Source organism: Nyctibius grandis, chromosome 1 (assembly GCF_013368605.1).
Source record: "Nyctibius grandis isolate bNycGra1 chromosome 1, bNycGra1.pri, whole genome shotgun sequence".
Taxonomy (NCBI): Eukaryota; Metazoa; Chordata; class Aves; order Nyctibiiformes; family Nyctibiidae; genus Nyctibius; species Nyctibius grandis.
The window spans coordinates 7,620,921-7,640,130 of NC_090658.1; the positions used below are offsets into that span (position 1 = coordinate 7,620,921).

At 38.0% G+C, this 19,210-nt stretch overlaps 1 protein-coding gene across 4 annotated transcripts in view; it reads left to right on the plus strand.

Moving 5' to 3' along the window:
* The window catches only part of MACROD2 (mono-ADP ribosylhydrolase 2), an 896,855-nt gene that overhangs the window by 272,739 nt on the left and 604,906 nt on the right, over window positions 1–19,210 (plus strand). The window lies entirely within an intron of this gene.

Consider the following 19,210-nt stretch of genomic DNA (forward strand, 5'->3'; position numbering starts at 1 on the left):
TGTGGCCCTTTTAATGCCTTAGGTAAAGAAAATTGTGTTCCCAGTCATTTGTTGGCACCTTCTATGATGATGATAATGATGAGAGCTACCAATTATTTCCTTGACAGTGATAATTGCTATATACGGGAAAACTTTGCTATATTTTATACCTAGTTTTTACAACGTGTTAATGATTATTTATGAAAGGTTAATTTGACTAGAGGTCAGGGAAATTGTTGAGGAAGATTCAATGTGGTAGTTATGTTAGGTTTGTAATGGCCAAAATCTTCACCAGATTCTTATAAAACGGATAGAATTGTTAGATAACACATTGTAATTTACACTACTGGAGATTTTTGATGTTTAATTCTTCCCCTTTAAAAAAAAAAGTCTTGGGAGGGCTGCTCATCCATAGGTGCATAATTCCTCCCATGTCTTTTAATGAGAGAAATTAAATACAAGGTATCAAAGCAATGAGTGCTGAACTGTGTTAGAAAGGGAAAGGGTCATGTCTGAGGTGTGGCCTCCCTTTAAATTTTATAGCAGTTTAATGGGTCTTGCTTCAGTTAGGTTTGTAGAACGGGATCCTGTTTGAAGACTGTAGGAAAATTCTATGGTTTGTCCTTTATGTAGGAATAATAAACAAAACAATGAGAAAACCCATTATCAGTTGCAGTTGGAAATAAAACCTGTAACCAGACATAGAGAAAAGTCAATATTCTGCTTAATCAATATTCTTAGAAATTGAAATTGCATCAAAGACACGTCTATTTGTATTTGATCATGCATCAACATGAGAAGGGGAAAGGATGCATTAACTGACAAACAGGCACAGGGAGGGAAATGTACAGTTTGCATGCAGAGGCTGAGAATTAGATACCTGTGATTTCTTAGATTTTTTTCCTTAAAACATATTTGCGTTCACCAGCTGTTGTTTTCTTTTACTTTTCCCTTTGGAAGCTTTGGGTTGTAGGCTTATTAAATTATTGTACCTTTTAGACCATTCATCTGAAAGTGATCAAACAATCAAGAGTCTATTTCATATGGGTATCTTTTGTCACTCTGTGTCACTTTGTCATAATAGTATGACAATTTAACTGTGGAAACTATTTTACATCTGATTTTAGTGATGAGAGCAGCAACATGATGGGAGGTCTGGACTTCCCCATCCAGATGCGCTGTGATGCAATTTTGTGTGGCGGCAATTTGCTGAAGGTTATAGGTGAATGGATAACTGCCAGCTTTCACAATGAGTTTGCTTTTCACTTATCTCTTTGTGTATAGGAGACCAACTACAATAATTCATTAACAGTTTGAATAGTGCAATGATTGTTTTGTTATCTCTGCTCTTCTCGTGATTGTAGTTGGATGAATAATGGTAGTAAATGTGAAATGAATTTCCTAGCATGATGAATTGTTATTTTTTTTGTTATTTGACATAATTGTAAAATGTTACAATCATATTTCCTACCCCTGGGATTTTCCCATCCCTAGTTCTTGATCGTGAAGTGCTTTGCTTGGAAGCAGTTTACTGAAATCAGCAAAGCTGCTCTGGGACAGAGCAGCCTGCATGTGTGCTGTATGACGCAGGACTTGGGCTTCAGCTGAGGACGCCATGTGAAAGAAGACTTAGTATTCAAAGATCATGCAGCATATTGCTTTGTTTTGTAGGAAACTTGGAGGAAGATGGAATTAAATTTGGCATTTGAAGGGAAGGTATGCTTTGTTAGGAGGCTGGTAGTTGGTAAATAAGAAACACTCTGGCAATCTCCTTTATGATCTATTGTATTTTTATTGACTAGTTTGTTGTATTTACTTAGGTTAAATAAGAGCAGGTCTGGTAAATAATTTCTTCACAAAGGAAAAATTGAAAAATAATGTCTGACTGCAAAATGCAAAGATTTAGGGTATAGACGAGCTTTCTGTTATTTGTTCTTGTTGCATCTGAGTCAGAGATCAGTTAGCAAAATACGCAAGTAACAGTAAATATTCAGGGAGAGAATACATAAAATAGTTCATTTTTTTCCTCATCTTTTTATCCTACTAGTGTGAACAGGCCGAGATTAACATGTCTATAGCCTAGAGAAGTTGCTTTATGAACTTTTCAGGATACATATTTTTGAATGCCAAAAAATAGTCTGTATGAAAATAGAAGTGAAATAAAATTAAGTTTTCTCATTACCAGTTAATGTAACGTTCAGTACAGTTTTACAGAAGTCAGTGTAATCACCATCTGCCTTCTGTGCTGCAAAAGCCTACACAAAGCCCCCCCAAATGCCAACAGAGTTATTTACTGAATACATAATTTGGTTGATGTCATCTATTGTTGTTTTTCAGCAAACACCTATGCAGGCACCCAAGTTTTCATAGCGCGTTGGAGGGCTGAAAAAGGCAGTGCTTTTTGCTCTAAGATATTTTCCTTTAATGCTCTCCCAGACCGATCATCAATTGCTTAACTTCTGTACTTCATATTGTTGTTCCTTTTGAAGAAAAGTTCATTCTAAATATTGTACAACTGGTCTTCAAACATTGAGCAGTACTCTGATACCGTCATGCTTTAAATAACAGATGAACAGTATCTGTTTAAAGCTCTACAAATGCTTGTTTTCTTTCTCATTTGATTAATAGTCTCAGTTGGCTCTACTGGCAGAAAATGGTCAGAATGTAAATTGTGTTTATGGCTGGAACCAAGGGTCCATAACAGCCTCGTGGCTTGTTATCTGCTTGCAGAGGTTCATGATAAAAAAAAGACCCTGTCAGAACACACTAGAAAATACAGTCCTGTTCTGCAAGGTATTTAACAGGCTTAAAACCCCTTGAAGACATGGTGACTACAACCAACACAGGTAATTGGTACCCCAGCCTTGGCAGGAAAGGACCCCCAAACTAACTTTTATCTATTGTTAGTATGTGTAATAATAGTTTCTTTCTTTTTCTGAAAAATGGTTGCTAATAAAACCCCTAAACCTAGGAAAATAAAATCTTACAGCCTCTAATATGGGATAGAGCCAACCATTAGTAAATTAAACATGAAAGGTAGACTTTCAGTGGAGGTACCTTGCTGGAAATGCTAGGCAGTTTCTAGTACATTGTTTTATGTTATTAATAAAGCTATAATATTTAGAATAAATTTCTCTGCTTGATATTTGTAGTACTTTAAGCAATGTCCTTTAGGAAATACCATATCTAGCATAGTCTTCTGGTGCAAAGTCACTGTGTAGATCAATCTGGAGTAATGATGTGAGTGTGCTCTCAAAGATAATTCCTGCTGTGAAATAAGTAGTTAGGAGGAGTGCTAGTGTTAAATGCAATAGGAGGAATCAGCCTTTAAATTTGTTTAATCAGATGAAAAAGTGGAGATTAAAAAGTGTGCTGCTTTATATAGACATAATTTTCTGTATTTAAAGGATGAATATTTGGAGGGTATTATTTTAAAGTAAGGCTGTAAGGGTAGTGATTTTAAATCTTTCCGTATTTTCTTGGAGATCATGTACAGAGCTGTAATTAAAAGGTTGATTATGCAGAAACGGAACTCCAAAACTCTACTCCAGTACTTCAAAACTGATAAATTGGAAAAACGGGGCATAATATTCAAGTGTATTATCTGAATTTCCAGGATTCCACAAAAACCTTTGTACTTACTTTTAAAACTTTGGTTGGTGTAATACTGCATAAATTTTGTTTCAAACTGTTCTAAATTTCTGATATGCGAGAGTCAGAGAGATACTTTCTTCTGCATGGTTCTGTTGTGTAGAAGAACATTATCTGTGCATGATTGTTCAGTTTGCTACCTCTCTATTTGTTTTGGGAAGAGGTAAGTCTGGGAATTGGAAAATAAGTCTGGGAATTGAAAAAGAAGGCATTAAAAGTGAGCAATATGTGGACAAGAGAGGATTGCTTAGAGAAGACTAACTTGGCTACAAACTCCCAGTTGGTCAAGGTCCTTGATCTTCTCCCACAATTGCTTTTAAATATTTCAGTGACATCAGGTATGCCACCAGATGTATAACTAGACTGAAGTTTGCTGAAATTTCAGTTGAAAAATGCTGCTGATAAGCATAGGGTGACACAACCATTAATGTAATTGAAGCTTCATAAATGTTATGATAGTTTTCCAGGAAGGATGTCTTTACACTCTTTGTCTTAGCTGAGTAGCATCCCATTATTGTCAGCGTTGTGCCCAAACTGCGTGACACTGACTGGAAAAAAAGGTATAGCCAGGAAAAGTTCTAGATAGGTATTTCCTGAAGCAGCAGACAGCTGCAGCAGCTGTTTGCTATCCCTTTTCTGTATTTCTTAAATCCGTATCAGTGCTTAGATATTTAAAACTAAATTAAAAATAAAGCAAGGCAAGTTAATATAAAACAAAGGTCCAAGACCTCTTGTTCTCGAGTGATATTCTTGTTGTTTAGATTTTAATGGGAAATCAATTTTTTTAAAGGTTAACAAAACTACTTACTACGTTTTTGTGTGTTTTTCTTCTGAGTCGGGGATTTTTTTATAACCTCAATTTATGTATTTTATAACCATTTTGAAAGTAAGTGCAGTGATGTCTTTATTGTGTTTTAATTTGGTCTAATTGGCTCCAGTCATCTTAATGACCTGCTATATTCACCATTAACAATAGCGTACATTGCATATGCTGTAAATGTGTTGGAAGGGAAATACTAATGATTACTTCTTTGGTCCTAAAACCTGCTTGGATTCTAGAGAGGCTTTTATGGTATATTGTAAAGCTGTATGGCTTGTCTCTCCTTTCTGTACACCCCGCTATGTACACACACAAAGGAAGAAGTTAGGACTCGTGGGGAATGGTGGGGAATGCATTTATCAACTTCAGTGACACAAGTTCAAACATCTTCTCTTCTAAGTCTGCTCAGGGTCTGTCATCTGTTTGGGTGGAAAAGGGCCAAGTGCTGTAGCTACCAGTTGAAATGTGTGGTTATGAATCAGCAAGAATCTTCCATCACGAGAGTATATGGTCTTTGTCCTTGGATTCGAGCCTAACTCATATACATTTTTTAATGGATAGATTCTTTAAAATTTAATTTGTGAATGGACTGGAGTGCGCGTTTGTCCGTGCTCTGTGTAGTGTCGTGCTGTGGTTAACTTACGGCATGTACTGCTGGAAACCCTCATTTCACATCAAATTGTTCAGTTAACAAATGTATGCGTTGTGGCTAAAGGAAATGTTTTACTATTGATCCTCACTACTAAATCTAAATCCTCTTCTTCTGGGCATCACTTGTTACAGTCTCATCATTGAACACTGGACTCCAGGACAGGAGTGGGCACAGACAAAATTAAGAGGAGGACTGAACCATTTGCTCAATAATTGTGTCCACCATTGGCTTATAACGTGTGTGTTAATACAACATAACGGCAGGCAGTAGAAAACTGATGCCATGAATTTCCCTCCCTGGCCTTATTTCTGTATTTCTGGACATCTACAATTTCTGCAAAGGTCTAATTCTCGGTGATGCTGAAAGCAGTTGCAGAGCTGAGTTTGCAGTGTAGCGTGGCTGTGACGGGAGCCCATGCTGTTTGGTACCACAGTTCCCCGGTGTCAGCATCCAGTGTGCTGGGGTTCACCCTCTGGATACCCCCTTGATGAAACAAAGAGTAAGTTACAAGGTGTAAACACTTTCCTAATGCTTAATTTATGTGTACAGTGCTATTTAAATTGTCTCCTAATTCAGTGAAAAATAATTTACACTGGAATGTGCCTTTCCACACTGGTGGCTATAGTCATTCCTCAGGCATGTTGGCACTGGAGCAGGGCGTTGTGCCCCTTGAGGCTAATATATTTTATTTCCTCCATACTTTGATATAGTTGGTCCTTTTTACTCAAATAGTAATAAAAAAAATAAAAAGTCTAACGTGTAGCAGAAAAATAAACAAAATTCTGATCGCTACAGTCAGCTGATGAGGAGAAGGGGTTATAATGGGTTGTAATAGAGATGTTTATGCTCCTTTAACTGCAGCGGTTGCTGCTGCTTCCACTCGAATATGTTCCCTCAGTAGCCAAAGCCTGCACTCAGTACTTGAAAAATTAATCTTTGATGCATGAGATTTTGTCTGCCTGAATTTTGCTTGTCTCATTTTAAATGGTGATAGAAATTGCTTACTGTAGTAAAACACAACATTAACCTCATAGTGTGTTGGCACTTTGTGATTTATGCTGGTTTAGTCTCTGAAAAATATGCAGCCTGTCTCCAAAACCTGGATTTAGCTTATAAAATATGTTGGCTTGAATTGGAACACTAACTGCTGATCTTCCATCTCCCTAGGGTAGGAAAAAGGTTTAAAATTGTAGCCTCTCGGAGGTCATTAACTTCATATCATTTCTTCAGATTAATAATAATTATATTATTGTAGCTGGAACATTTTAAAAACAGTACAGCCTAATTTTCTTTCTTGCAAGCAAAGTATAGGATTCCTTTTTGTGCTGAATCTGCGTGTTCCTCAGCCAAAATTATGACAAATTATTTGCAAATGGAAATAATCAGATCATAGGTAATAAATAAGGACATAGCTATTTTCGTTCTACTATTTTGAAAGCAAAAGGAATAATATGGACATGAAAGGTGCTGTGAATTTTCTGAGTTATCCTTCACTCGCCCGCAGACCTCTCTGTTTACTTGAGGATTAAAGCTGCTAATTTATTTTTATTTTTTCTGAATATATTTTTGAAAGAATCTTACAGATGAAAAGTGGGGCTATTTCAAGAGGAGTTCTTCACCTGTAACCTAATTCCTTTAGACCACTCTAAAGTGGATAGGGTGGGAAGGATATGTAAAATGGTTTTAAAAAGATCTTTCACCGAGCAGAGGGATCTTGAGGCTGTTTCACATAACCTAAGTGTACGGACTGAAACATGTTTTTTTTGTGAAAACTTGGGTCAAACATTTGAAACATTTCTCTTCAGGAAGCAGACATCAGGTGTGAGACTGCAGGGCGTAAATAATGTTTTAATTGCTGAAGGAAAGAATCTAAATACTGATTGACCAGATAGTAAAAAAAAAAAAAAAAAAAAAAAAAAGAATTGGTATTATTTTACATGCTGAAGATGCTGTTTTACTACTGGTGAAAAGATACCATCATCACGGGGATCAAAATCACATGGATTTTTTATGTTGTTGTTGTGCAGCACTAGAAATTTATGAGAAATTAGTTCCCCATTTTTTTTTAGATTTCTGATAGCTCCCCCTTTTCTTAACAGTCTTCACACACAGATTTTTATCTTTTTTTTAGTTTTGTTTGAAATATTTAATGCAAGTTGAAGAGGATACATTAGGCTTTACTTTTTAATTTGTTCTTAGACTTTTCAGATTCTTTCTTTCCTTTTTTTGGTATTAGTGAGTTTTCGATGATGTTTGTGAGTTGTCATCAGTGTTCTCGATGTTATATTGTTCTTGCTGTTATGTTCTTGAGTTATCATCAGTGATCATGTACCTTTTTAGAAAACAAAAGGGAAAACCAAGTGATGGAGGGGATACATGTACATTACTGTATATGTAGCTAAATGTGTATTTATATTTTTCTCTGCATGCTAGTCACTGTTGCAGATTATTTACACCATTGTGTGACTTGCAAATGTTCTACCACTTATTCTCTTCTGGATAGATGGCAGTATCTTTTAGGTTAATTAGCTGATAAGACAAAACAGGTTCTGCATGTCATTCATTTTTAGCCATTTTCAGAATACTCTGAGAAGAAAGGTTAGTTTTTAGTGGTTGCAGCACAGGGCTCTTAGCTTGCTGGATTAGGACTGGAGTTTCACTGTTGGGAATACAGAGGAACTTTGAAATGTATCATCTACAGGGCACAGTGGTCACTCTGATCTGGGCTTTGCACCTTTCTGGATGTCTTTGAATGTTAACATAAAACCAAACCGTAACAAAAAAGACCCAGCAGTACTCCAAGTGACTGATAATAGCTTTACGACCAGGTTTAGGAGGAAAGTGTTATTCATGCAAGATACAGTGCTTTCAGTGTAAACTTTTTTATAGCTGTTTCTGCCCACATGCTGGTTTGTAGGTGAGTATAATTTGTATAAAATAATTTACGCAGTAAGAAGCCAGAAGAAAGTGTTAATTAAACAAATGTCACCAACTTTGAATTACATCTTCTTACATACTCTTCGTTAGCTATTTGTCATGCTACAAATCTCTCTCCTGGCTCCTCAGGAAAGTGAGTTATACTGAGCTCTCTTTAACCTCAGACACACTGGGCTGAATTTTTATTATCTTCCACTGATGTATCAGAGAGATGGACAGAGAAATGTCTGGCTGTTTTAATGTTTCAATATGGCAAAACAGAATGTATTTGATACATCACTGCATACTTCTAAGTATGCTTCCTATTTAATTTTCAATAAAAATCGTTGGTAGCTTTCCAAGGCTTTTCCAGGCTTATAAATAAATACATAAATGGGAAATGCTTTGCAACACTAAAAGTAACCTTTTGATATCTAATTATATGTATGTCTATCTGGATCACATTTATTTTTTTGCAACTTTCTTACTACGCTTTCAGTATAATTTTATACAGTGTTTGCATTAGAATTAAAACATGTGGGTCGGTTTTGAGAATGTAAGAATACAGTAAGAATATTGTTTAATATCTTGTAGCCTGCATGGGCTATAAACAGCAGGTCATCAAGACTGTAAACTGTTAAAGTACCCATGAACACAAAGGAGGAAACAGTTTCTTGTTGAAGCTTTTTGTTTTAACAGCTGCATTATTCATTTTTAATTCTCCAGTAGAACTGGGGAAAACTCTGCACATGTTATATGTGAAGCAGAGGGGGGGGAAAAAAAAACCTTGAGACTTTGAGAGGTGTCATGGATAGCAAAATAATGTCATATAATACGCTCTGAAAGCCCACAGTTTTGAAAATCACAATTCATTCAAGTAAAAGATTGCATTTGTGTCAGGTGTAATCCTGTCAGAGGTGTAATCTTGTTTAAAACAACTTTTTTTCGCAAAATGGAGCAGAAATGTTTCCAGGGAAGGCTGTTCATTTAAAATTAATTTGTTGTAATACAGCCCTATTCATGAGAAGCTCAAAGTGAAGTTAATACAAAATTGACTGGGGAGCCATGAATATTGTTGGATTTCTTTCAGTTTAGAGAGTTGAACATAAGCAAAGATGCAAAACAAGTCATTTTAAATCAGAATCTTACACTTGGCAATGAAAGACAACTTCAGAAAATGAGTTTTGGCTTTGAACAATTGGCCACAACTTGAGAATAAAACTGCCTCCCCGTCACTGCCAGGATCCCCGTAATTGCATGATTTTTGAAGGGTATAAAAACTCGCCTCTTGTTGTGATTTATTGTTAAAGAATTTATTACCTGTCTTGCTTGGGACTGTATAAATGGAGTCTGCGTTTGACATAAAAATTAGTTTTAGCCAAGACTGATGTTTCCCTCCAGATTACAAAAGAAAAACAAAATAAGACCAAAAAAACCCCAAACCCCCCAAACAGCAACAACAACAGCAACAAAATCTTGTTTGGGTTAAAATTTTTACAGTGGTTATTGTTAAAATGCTTCCAGTATTGTCCTTGCCTTCCTCACTAGCTCACACTCCTGAGTTAAATTAGCTCTTGTATGGCACAGCCACCACATTGGCCTTTCTTGGATTTGCTGCTTTTGGCGAGGGAGGGGACCTATCTGACACCCCAGACTGGGATGTGAAAGAAAATCTATATTATGTTTGATCAACTGGAATGCCACTGTGTTAGCATGGGAATAATTAGGATAGTAGTAAGAAAACATATACCAATTCCCCACCATGGGGAATTCAAAGGTGTCAGAGAAGATCCATGTTGAAGCATCAGGGGCCTATGAATCTTCCAGATACTTGGACGTCCTATTGCAACTACAGATCCACGAGTGCTCTTTCTTTACGGAACTTTAATTATGCAATGGGGTATCTGGGGTTTTCTCGTTTTAAAAAAATTAGATATGGAAGTATGCAAGTTCCTCAGACCCATTTTGTCAAATCAATGTAATTTATAACACTTCACGATATCTAAGACCACAGTAAGATTTTGTCCAATTTTTTTCTCTCCCTTTTTGTTGTTGATTTTAGACAATGCTTTATTTAGCTTTTCCACCAGATGGGTTTTTCAAAAAGAGCAGTTAGTTCATGGTTCAGAGAATCTCTTGTGATCATACATAGAGGGTGAGACTGAAAATGAGAGAGGATTTTTTTGGTCTTTTTTCTTTTTTAGTAACAATATTTTAGGGGCCCAATGACTATGAATAAGAAACCAGGGCAGCACAGATGAGTAAATTCCCCCTATAGCAGACACAGCATGTTCTGAAAGGAAATCGTCTAAGATGGGACAAGTCCTCACCTCATATACCAAAGAGCTTAGGGGACTTTGGCCTTTTTTACACGTCGTGAGGCTGTTCGGTGTGTCGCGTGTTCCTGTGGCGTCTGAAGAAATTGTAGCTGCAGAGCTCCTTCTGCTGCTGTTGCTCTCCTTCTCCCAGACAGCTCAGAGCTGCGCTCACGCCTGCAGGGATGCAGAATTTGAGCGCCTGTTTAAAAATAAAAAACCCACTGCGTGTAATCCATGTTAGACAGGTGGGTCAGCATGACAGCAAGGGGAAAGAGAAAGTTTCCAAATCTGACTTAGGCTTACTATCTTTTAATAGGAGGTGAACATATTTTGTCAGTTTTTGGAATATTCTGTGCTTAAAAACTGTTCTTTGAATTAGTTCCAACTGTGGATGTGACTTTTGTATCAGAGTAACTTACCCACCGAGAACAAACCGAGGGTATCGGTGCATTTCAAGTAATCCACTGAACCGGCATCAGTTGGTAATAACTTTCTGTCACTGCTATTCAGTGTTGGATTTGAAGCAGAAGTGTGTAAGCAAGTGGCTCTGTAACACATTATCTAATCTAGCTCCTCATAAGAATCCTGTTTTATTAAATAAATGACGATTCTTATTAGCCGCAGGTGTGGTAAGTCCCTGTCTTGTGTTTTTCCAGCAGCCTGACAGTGTGAGCAGCCTGAGATTTCCATGTATCACTGTAAAGTGAATGAATTGTTTCCTAATCTGCCCGGTCTTTTCTTTTAGGAGGTGAATTCAGTGGCTTTAAAACTGGGAAAGCTTTGGGCGGGGCCAATTGCTCTGGGCCCTGCTCTGAAATGAATGCCTCCAAAGTGGTCACCTCTCGGTAGTGCCATTTTTGGCCACATGTGCGGTACACGTTTGTTCTCCTCCCACACTTTCCTCACTTTTCCCTATTATCTAACCAGCCAAACAAATCTCCCAGCCTATGGCAGAGGAATTCAGTGTGTTTCTTTGATACTGGGCCTTGCATTTAACTATTAGCTCCAGGTTATCCTTAGTACAAACCAGTGCTAATGCTCATTTGGATTATTGTGTGTTTTATTGGAGAAATTGTAACGGAGATGTGCTGTTGATGTTTGGAAAACAATGTATTTGCCTACCAGTGTTTTAAAAAATAAAAGCACTGCTCTTGGCGTACAGTAGCTGGATGTTCAACAGCAGGAGCTGTGATTTGGCTCCAAGCCCAGCATCCATTATATCTTGCACTTTTAGCCTCCAAATTGATAAAATGGCAGGCGTACAATTAACAGATTTAACTACAGTGTCTCGTACCTAAATGCTGTGCCTGGCAAATATATTATCCCTTCCCTACCCCTGCATTTTTGTACTACTTCAAACATCACCCCCAGTCTTTCGACCACTTTCTTGGTCCGTAACTTTTAGTGGTGATCTCTTCACATTGTTATTGTGTCTTTTCAGAGAGTGACAGAGCATCCTTGATCAGTTTAGTGTTTTCCCAACCATCTCTCACCCTTTCTCAGCTGTCTTTCCTTCTCCATTTATTGTCCAGCTTGCTTCTGTTTGGTGTGAACTCTTTTTGCTTTTAGTGTTTACCTCTATTCCTTCCTTCCACCTGATGAAAGGAACATGTCCTCTTAGTACAAAGCTGGGTCTAAATCTTGGGTTTCATTGAAGTCATACTAGTTTGAATTAAGATTTAGGGTTCATTCCTACTAAATTTAAGAGAAGCAGCTGAGCTTGGGCTATGGAGAGATGGAAATGCTATCATCCCAGAAGCAAAACAGTCCTCTTTTATCAGGTATCTGTGTAGCTAGGTTCAAGCATTTCCAGTTGATCTGGAAATATTTTCTCATCTAAATCAATATGTTAATTCAGGCCATAGTTAATTCACAATACAAGTGTAGTAACTAAAGAGATTTTATTTTTCATCTTGGTTATGCACCTTGTTTTAATATATGCTTTAAAAAGATGATTGACATTTCTTTTTACTGCATGAGGTGTAATATATGCAATACTCTCTTCTATACATACAGGGAATACCCCTTCATTTTTAACAATCACAACCGCTGAAACATTGCTTGCATATCATTGCTCAAACCATACACATTTTTAAATGCATTCCTTCTGCTTCCTTCCTATCAGATGTTGAGAAATGGCTGATTGCAATTTCTCAAAGTTGCAAGAACTAGTCTAAGCTTGCCTTCTGATCAAATACAGTCTTAAGACATAATGCTTTATAACAGGCCAGACTATGATTAAACACACAGAGTTTTAACTTGTGAATACTTGACCAAATAAATGCCATAATCAACAGGAATAGATGGCATGTGATGATTGTGATTCCATGGGTGTGAAAATCCTCCTTTATTAAGGCATTTGTTACTTACTTTCATGACGTGAGTTTCATCTGCAATCAGTCTCATAATATGCATAGCATCTATAAAATTATCAGGGTTTTTTTTGTTTGTTTTTGTTTTGTTGTTGGTGTGTGTGTTTGGGTTTTTTTTTAAGAAACCATGGCTTTTCAAGTGGTTGCATTTTGGGTCTTCATGGAGAATTATGTGTTCAACTGGTGGGCTGAACAAATATTTCCTTACCTTGCCTACTGTAACATCACTCATAACTAGTTATCCTATTAGAAGTGTCTTGAGGCTTTGGTAAAAATCATGCTTTTCTCCCTTTTTAAGTGATCATTGTTTTTGAAAGCTAGAGAGACGACTTTGTTTCTTAGCTTTTAGTCTGAAACAGCATGCATTTCTTCAGTCTTTAAAATGCGAGGTTTCTGTGTAACCAAGGATTGTGAGACGCTTTCTTTTGTACATTGATGTTTGAAGGTATTCATTCGAGGGTAATTCCAAGTAAAAAGAAAGTCTCTTGTGGCACAGTGGATGTCTGCAGGTGTTCTAATCTCCTGCTGTATCACTGTCTGGGAGATTTCACCTTCATGTTTAGGGAGTTCATTTGGGCTAACTGGGATTGGCAACTCTGTGCAAATGAGATTGTAAATGAAGCTTGAAAGTGGAATTTATTTTAAAGAAAATATTTGGATTAAAGAGACTGTGATATATTTATCATTCTATTTTCCTCTTCCAGCTGAACATTCTTAACATTTTCATATTTTGTTAAATTATATTAAAAATGTAAAAAATGTAAAAGAAATCGAGGTGGATCATTAATACATCCCACTGTTCTTTTTTTTTCCTGAATATCAGTCATACTTAATGCATTCAGAACATAATTGTAATGTATGGAGAACTCAATCTTAACTAACAGGCTAAGAGACGAGTAAATCGGTTTTCCTTCTTCATTTTGAAGTGTTTTCTTGAGAACAATTTTCTGATGGCAAGAAGGTTGAATTATGGGTCACATTTAGGTAGCTCTTTTTTTAAGAGCAGCGAGAGATGTTATTAAATGCTGTTTCGCCCTGGCGTCCTTGCTAAACTCAGTGAAGTTGGCTTGAAAACTGACAGCGCTTTGCCCTTCATGAGTAGCTGGCTTATCTTTATGTTTCTGAAGACTAGTGGAATTTACTAAATCCTTTAAGGAATAAATGGGATATACTTCATATGTACAGATTTTGATCTACTTCCCTTTATTTTATTGACGTTACATCCGCGTGCAAGGTCGGTGAACGAGGCATGGGCTTCCTCTATTCCTGCAGCACGCTGGCAGTGCTGTTCTGTTCTCACAAGCACTCCCAGTTCTCTTTCTTCAAGTTTCTACTTGACTAATGAAACATTTGCATTGCTCTTTTGCCCGGTTCCTAACAATTCCCTGAGGAGCTGTTTTCACTTTCTGTAGCGCATTTACATTTTATCTTTGTAAGAGAGGGGTTTTGGCATCTATTTTTTTTTCTACCCTAATGGGATTGATTTCGGAGTTACCTACGCAACCATTCCTACATTCCTGCATAAGTATAAACCTTCAAAATACATAGAACAATGTCCTTTACATATCAGAAGATTAACTAAACTGGAGAACAATAAAACTTAGTGAAGCAGGAAACTTCAAATGATGTGGAATGATTTTTGAAGCTTATGTCAGTTTTGTTAGAGCTTTAATTTTACATTCCTGTACTTTTCAGACTACTTGACAGTGAGCAAATGGTAGGGTGTACTTTTTCTACTTAGGAATGGAACAATTTAAAAAATAAAACTAGTGTCTTGCTTGAGAGGAATGGTTCTTATTGCTTGAGACATCTAAGACCAAGAAATTTCATTTTGCTCTCTGTTAGAGATGTCATTTCAGCAACCTGAACAAAGTGGTGGCGGAAAATTTTTGCTTGGAACGTCTTTTTGTGAGCTTAATGTGGTTTGCAGGTTTTCTTGTGATATTTAAAAGCAATTGCTTAGGTTGTGGCAGCGACACAATCCTTAGTTATGCAAACACAGGTTGGTTTTCTTTCTCTGGCTTGTGCCCTTCATGTTAAGACAGTTCCTGTGGAGTTAAATATGCTGTCTACGTAAATCTATTTCAATATTGTGGATAGCACTATAATTCTGTATGTTCATACAGCATACAGTCATGTTCTTCAAATAAGGGAAATCTTAAGAGAAGAGACTTTCAAGTACATAAATGAGCACTGATCCTTGTGGAGGATAATACTTCCTGCCATTCAAATAATTTTCCAAATTCTTTTTTTTTTTTCCTCATTTATTTCTGGGCTTAGCCAGGCATGGTTGATGTGTGTAATTCCAAAATAATGGAAAGAATAACATTCTGGAATGAAATGCCTTCTTTTTGGACAAAGCAAACATAAAGCTGGAAGGCTGGAATTAAGGCTGGAATAGCTGGGAAGAAAGACGGTTTGTTAAGAAATGTGTAATTTTGAAGGTATTAATTCTTTACAGCTTGAGCTGTCACGTTTAAGTCTGCTTCCTATGGTAGAATATCGGAAGTTACCCATTCAGATTGTTAACACAGTTAAACAGTCAAAACAACTTAAAATTGCCCTATGTGAATCATTGTCCTGAGGAATTTGAAAGAAAGTAGTGTCGCTGAGATATGTTATGTTCTCAGCAGGGAAAGCAAACTTGACTTCCCAAGACTTACCTGCCACTTCCTAAATACCATATTCAAACCCATGCATATATTTTCATTTGTTTGTGATAGGCATAGAAGTGGGAAGTCCCCATTCATCCCTACTGCTCTGAACACGATATCTAACAAGGTTGACAGGTCTTGTAATTTGTTTGCTGCTTCTGTTCTTTCCTTTCTTTTTCTTCAATTCACAAAAGAGCTGTATTCCAATTCCTGTCACTTTTTGTGTGCTAAATTCACTTCTAGTGAACCTACACTTAAATCTTCTGCTCTGAATTAGAAGGTGGCTGCACTTACATGAATAGATTTTTAAGGATGAAAATAATAAGTTTCAGTAGCTTAAAATTTTATTGCCTAAGTCTGTTGCTACATACTAATTCTAAGCACTCCAGTGCTGATTTAAGGTCTTACTAGACATCTTCTCAGAGAGATTGCAGAATGAGTGTGTGGGTACTAGGCACATGGGAAAATCTGGCCACTAAATAATTCTTTAGATTAAAAAGAAAAGGCACTGTGGAGCCTGAAGAGTCTTGCTTAAAAGATGTCCTGGGTTGAAAGTTCAGTCCAGCAATCCGTGATTGCTACAAGCATCAAAGAGCCTTAAAAAAAGGTTGCAGCTACTTAATGTGGTGCATTGCTTGGTGGAAGATATTGCTGTCGAACCTCCAAGTATACATTTTCATTGCCTGGGAGTGTCACCATAGCTGTATAAACTTTAATTAAGGGCTTAAAGCATTATGTTGTGGTGGAAGAGGGGTCAGAGAAGAAGAGGAATTGAGAATTTAGATCAAATATAGAATTTAGGCCAAAAAGTTGCCTCTTAGTTCCATGCCATTTTTAGTGTTAAAATTCAGTGTTAAAAAGAAGAGGAATAACTGAGTGATGAGTTGCTGCATGAAAATTTCCAGGAGGACTTTCTGTTTTGTGGCTCTGTGTCAAGAGTTTTCTTACTAAGTGATTGTTTCATAAAATGAGTGGAGAAGTGGTTGAAAATGTGTGTATATTGAAGCTTACTACAGTAAACTATCATTAAATGATCAAGATCGTTTGCCCTGTGTAACACTTCTCTGCCTGTGGTGATTTTCTGAACACCAAATCCCAGTGGCTCTGGGTACCTCTGGAGTGCTGCTAAAAATCTCAACTTGCTTTACAGGTTCTTGGCACCTTTCAGGAGTGGATGGAGGAAGAATGTAGCAAACTTGTTGGAACAGAGCAGTTATGAGTGCATGGAAAAAATTCTTCCACCCATACCATGACTGGAGATAGGGTGTGTCCCATGAAGTTTGGGATGGGAAAGATTGTTTCCCGGAGGCAGTCATCGTCCTCCCGCTGCTGCCTCTCCCCAGAGTGAGCTCAGAGGCGTGCGTAGGAGGAGACCCATTTATTATGTCTCAGGTCTGTTGTCAGAGCCAGCTTCTGTAAGTGGCTGTAGGGATCTGCCGTGGAGTTGTGCTCCTTTAATGAGTTCACACTCTGGCCTGTGGTACGCATTCTTTGCGTTTGACATCATGGCAGACTGCTTGGCCTTTCAAGGAGAGGAGCGAGGTAGTCTTCCAGTCTTCGTTATGGCCCATTTCAATGCAAATAATGAAATAATCCACTATTTTAAATATTGGAAAGGATTTAGGCCCATTTATGCATTCATTTTGGGTTTCCTTATTTGTGATTCTTCAAGGCGCAAGGTTAAAAAAATAAATTGGAAGGTACATATTTCCCCAGCAGGTCATTAGTAATGAAATAGTGAACTTTATCTTTTAATTTATATTGTTATTAGACCACACTTCCAGACATTTGTCTTAATGCTTGTTTCCATGTTTAATAGCTGAGCTAAAGGTTAAAAAAAAAAAAAGGGTTGCTTCATCATTCTTTCAGCATTCAGTGAAAGTTAGTCCAGCTTTAAGGTGTCTGTACCAAAGTGCTCCAACTCGGAGCTGCATGATTGGCTTCTGAGCAAGGGCTTTGTGAAGCACGGAGGATCATGGTATATTGGAGATAACAAAGCATACCACATTATAACATTTCTCTTTTCTGTTTATGCTTTTATAGAGCAGAGGAATTTTTTCCCTAGTGTTTATTGAGGGAATCGGTGATTAAGTTGCGGAAAATAAAATTATTTTCTTGAAAGATATAAGTGCTTAAACCTAATACTGAAGCAGCAGGTGAAAAATAATAGTGAAGCTGGTTTTAATGCGGGAAGTGGAGAATGCGTAATTGAAACAGTATGATGATGAAAAGGCATTATGTGAAGCTGTCAGAAGTCATTATAATACACTAATTAACACACTTTGCACTCTTAGCTTATGCTGTTGTGTGCTAATATTTCTTCCTCTTTTGCCTTTTGTATTCCTTAACCTTTTCTGCAGGTATTTGAAGGCAGGCAGTGGTATTTCCCGTATTTTGCTATTTGCTATTTTAAATGCTTTTGTTAGAGGAACCTGTCACCTGCATAGTATGGATTTTCCTCTGGATAGCAATTTAATGTGTATGCTTGGGCTTTAGTTTTGTTTTTCTAATGTCTAGAAGAAAACATAGATTATATTTCAACCTAGGGTAGATAATGTCAGATTGTAAAGGGACAACTGTAGTCTGTGTGTGTGACTGATACCTTCCTTTGCTTGCAGCTTATCTACCTTATGTTGTGAGTCTTTCTGCAGAAAGCCTCCTTTTGAACATAACAAATGTAAACAACCAGTAGGTCTTTTTATCTCACAGGACTTCTGGAAACGGTTCAGTGTGAAATCATAGAATCAGAGATTGTTTGGGATTGGAAGGGACCTTAAAGATCATCTAGTTCCAACCCCCCTGACACAGGTAGGGACACCTTTCCACTAGACGAGGTTGCTCGAAGCCCCATCCAGCCTGGCCTTGAACACTGCCAGGGAGGGGGCATCCACAGCTTCTCTGGGCAACCTGTGCCAGTGTCTCACCACCCTCACAGTAAAGAATTTCTTCCTAATATCTAATCTAAATCTACCCTCTTTCAGTTTAAAACTGTTCCTCCTCATCCTATCACTACATGCCTTTGTAAAAAGCCCCTCTCCTGCTTTCCTGTAGGCCCCCTTCAGATACTGGAAGGCTGCTATGAGGTCTTCTCGGAGCCTTCTCTTCTCCAGGCTGAACAGCCCCAACTCTTTCAGCCTGTCTTCAAAGGAGAGGTGCTCCAGCCCTCTGATCATCTTTGTGGCCTTCCTCTGGACTCGCTCCAACAGGTCCATGTCTTTCTTTTGTTGGGGGCCCCAGAGCTGGACACAGTACTCCAGGTGGGGTCTCATGAGAGCAGAGTAAAGGGGCAGAATCACTTCCCTCAGCCTGCTGGCCATGCTGCTGGTGATGCAGCCCAAGATACAATTGGCCTTGGTGAGCTTCTCATCAACCAACACCCCCAAGTCCTTCTCCACAGGGCTGCTCTCAATCCATTCTGCGCCCAGCTTGTATTTGTGCTTGGGATTGCCCCGACCCACGTGCAGGACCTTGCACTTGGCCTTGTTGAACTTCATGCGGTTTGCACGGGCCTGCTTCTCTAGCCTGTCAAGGTCCCTCTGGATGGCATCCCTTCCCTCCAGCATGTTGACTGCACCACACAGCTTGTTGTCGTCAGCAAACTTGCTGAGGGCGCACTCAATCCCACTGTCCATGTCGCCGACAAAGATGTTAAACAGGACCAGTCCCGATACAAGCCCCTAAGGAATGCCACTCATTACTGGTCTACACTTGGACATTGAGCTGTTGACCGCAACTCTGAGCGTGACCATCCAGCTAATTCCTTATGCACTGAGTGGTCCATCCATCAAGTCCATACTTGGACTTGCTTAAAATGCCATTTTAAGCATCAGCCTGCTTAAAATAACATC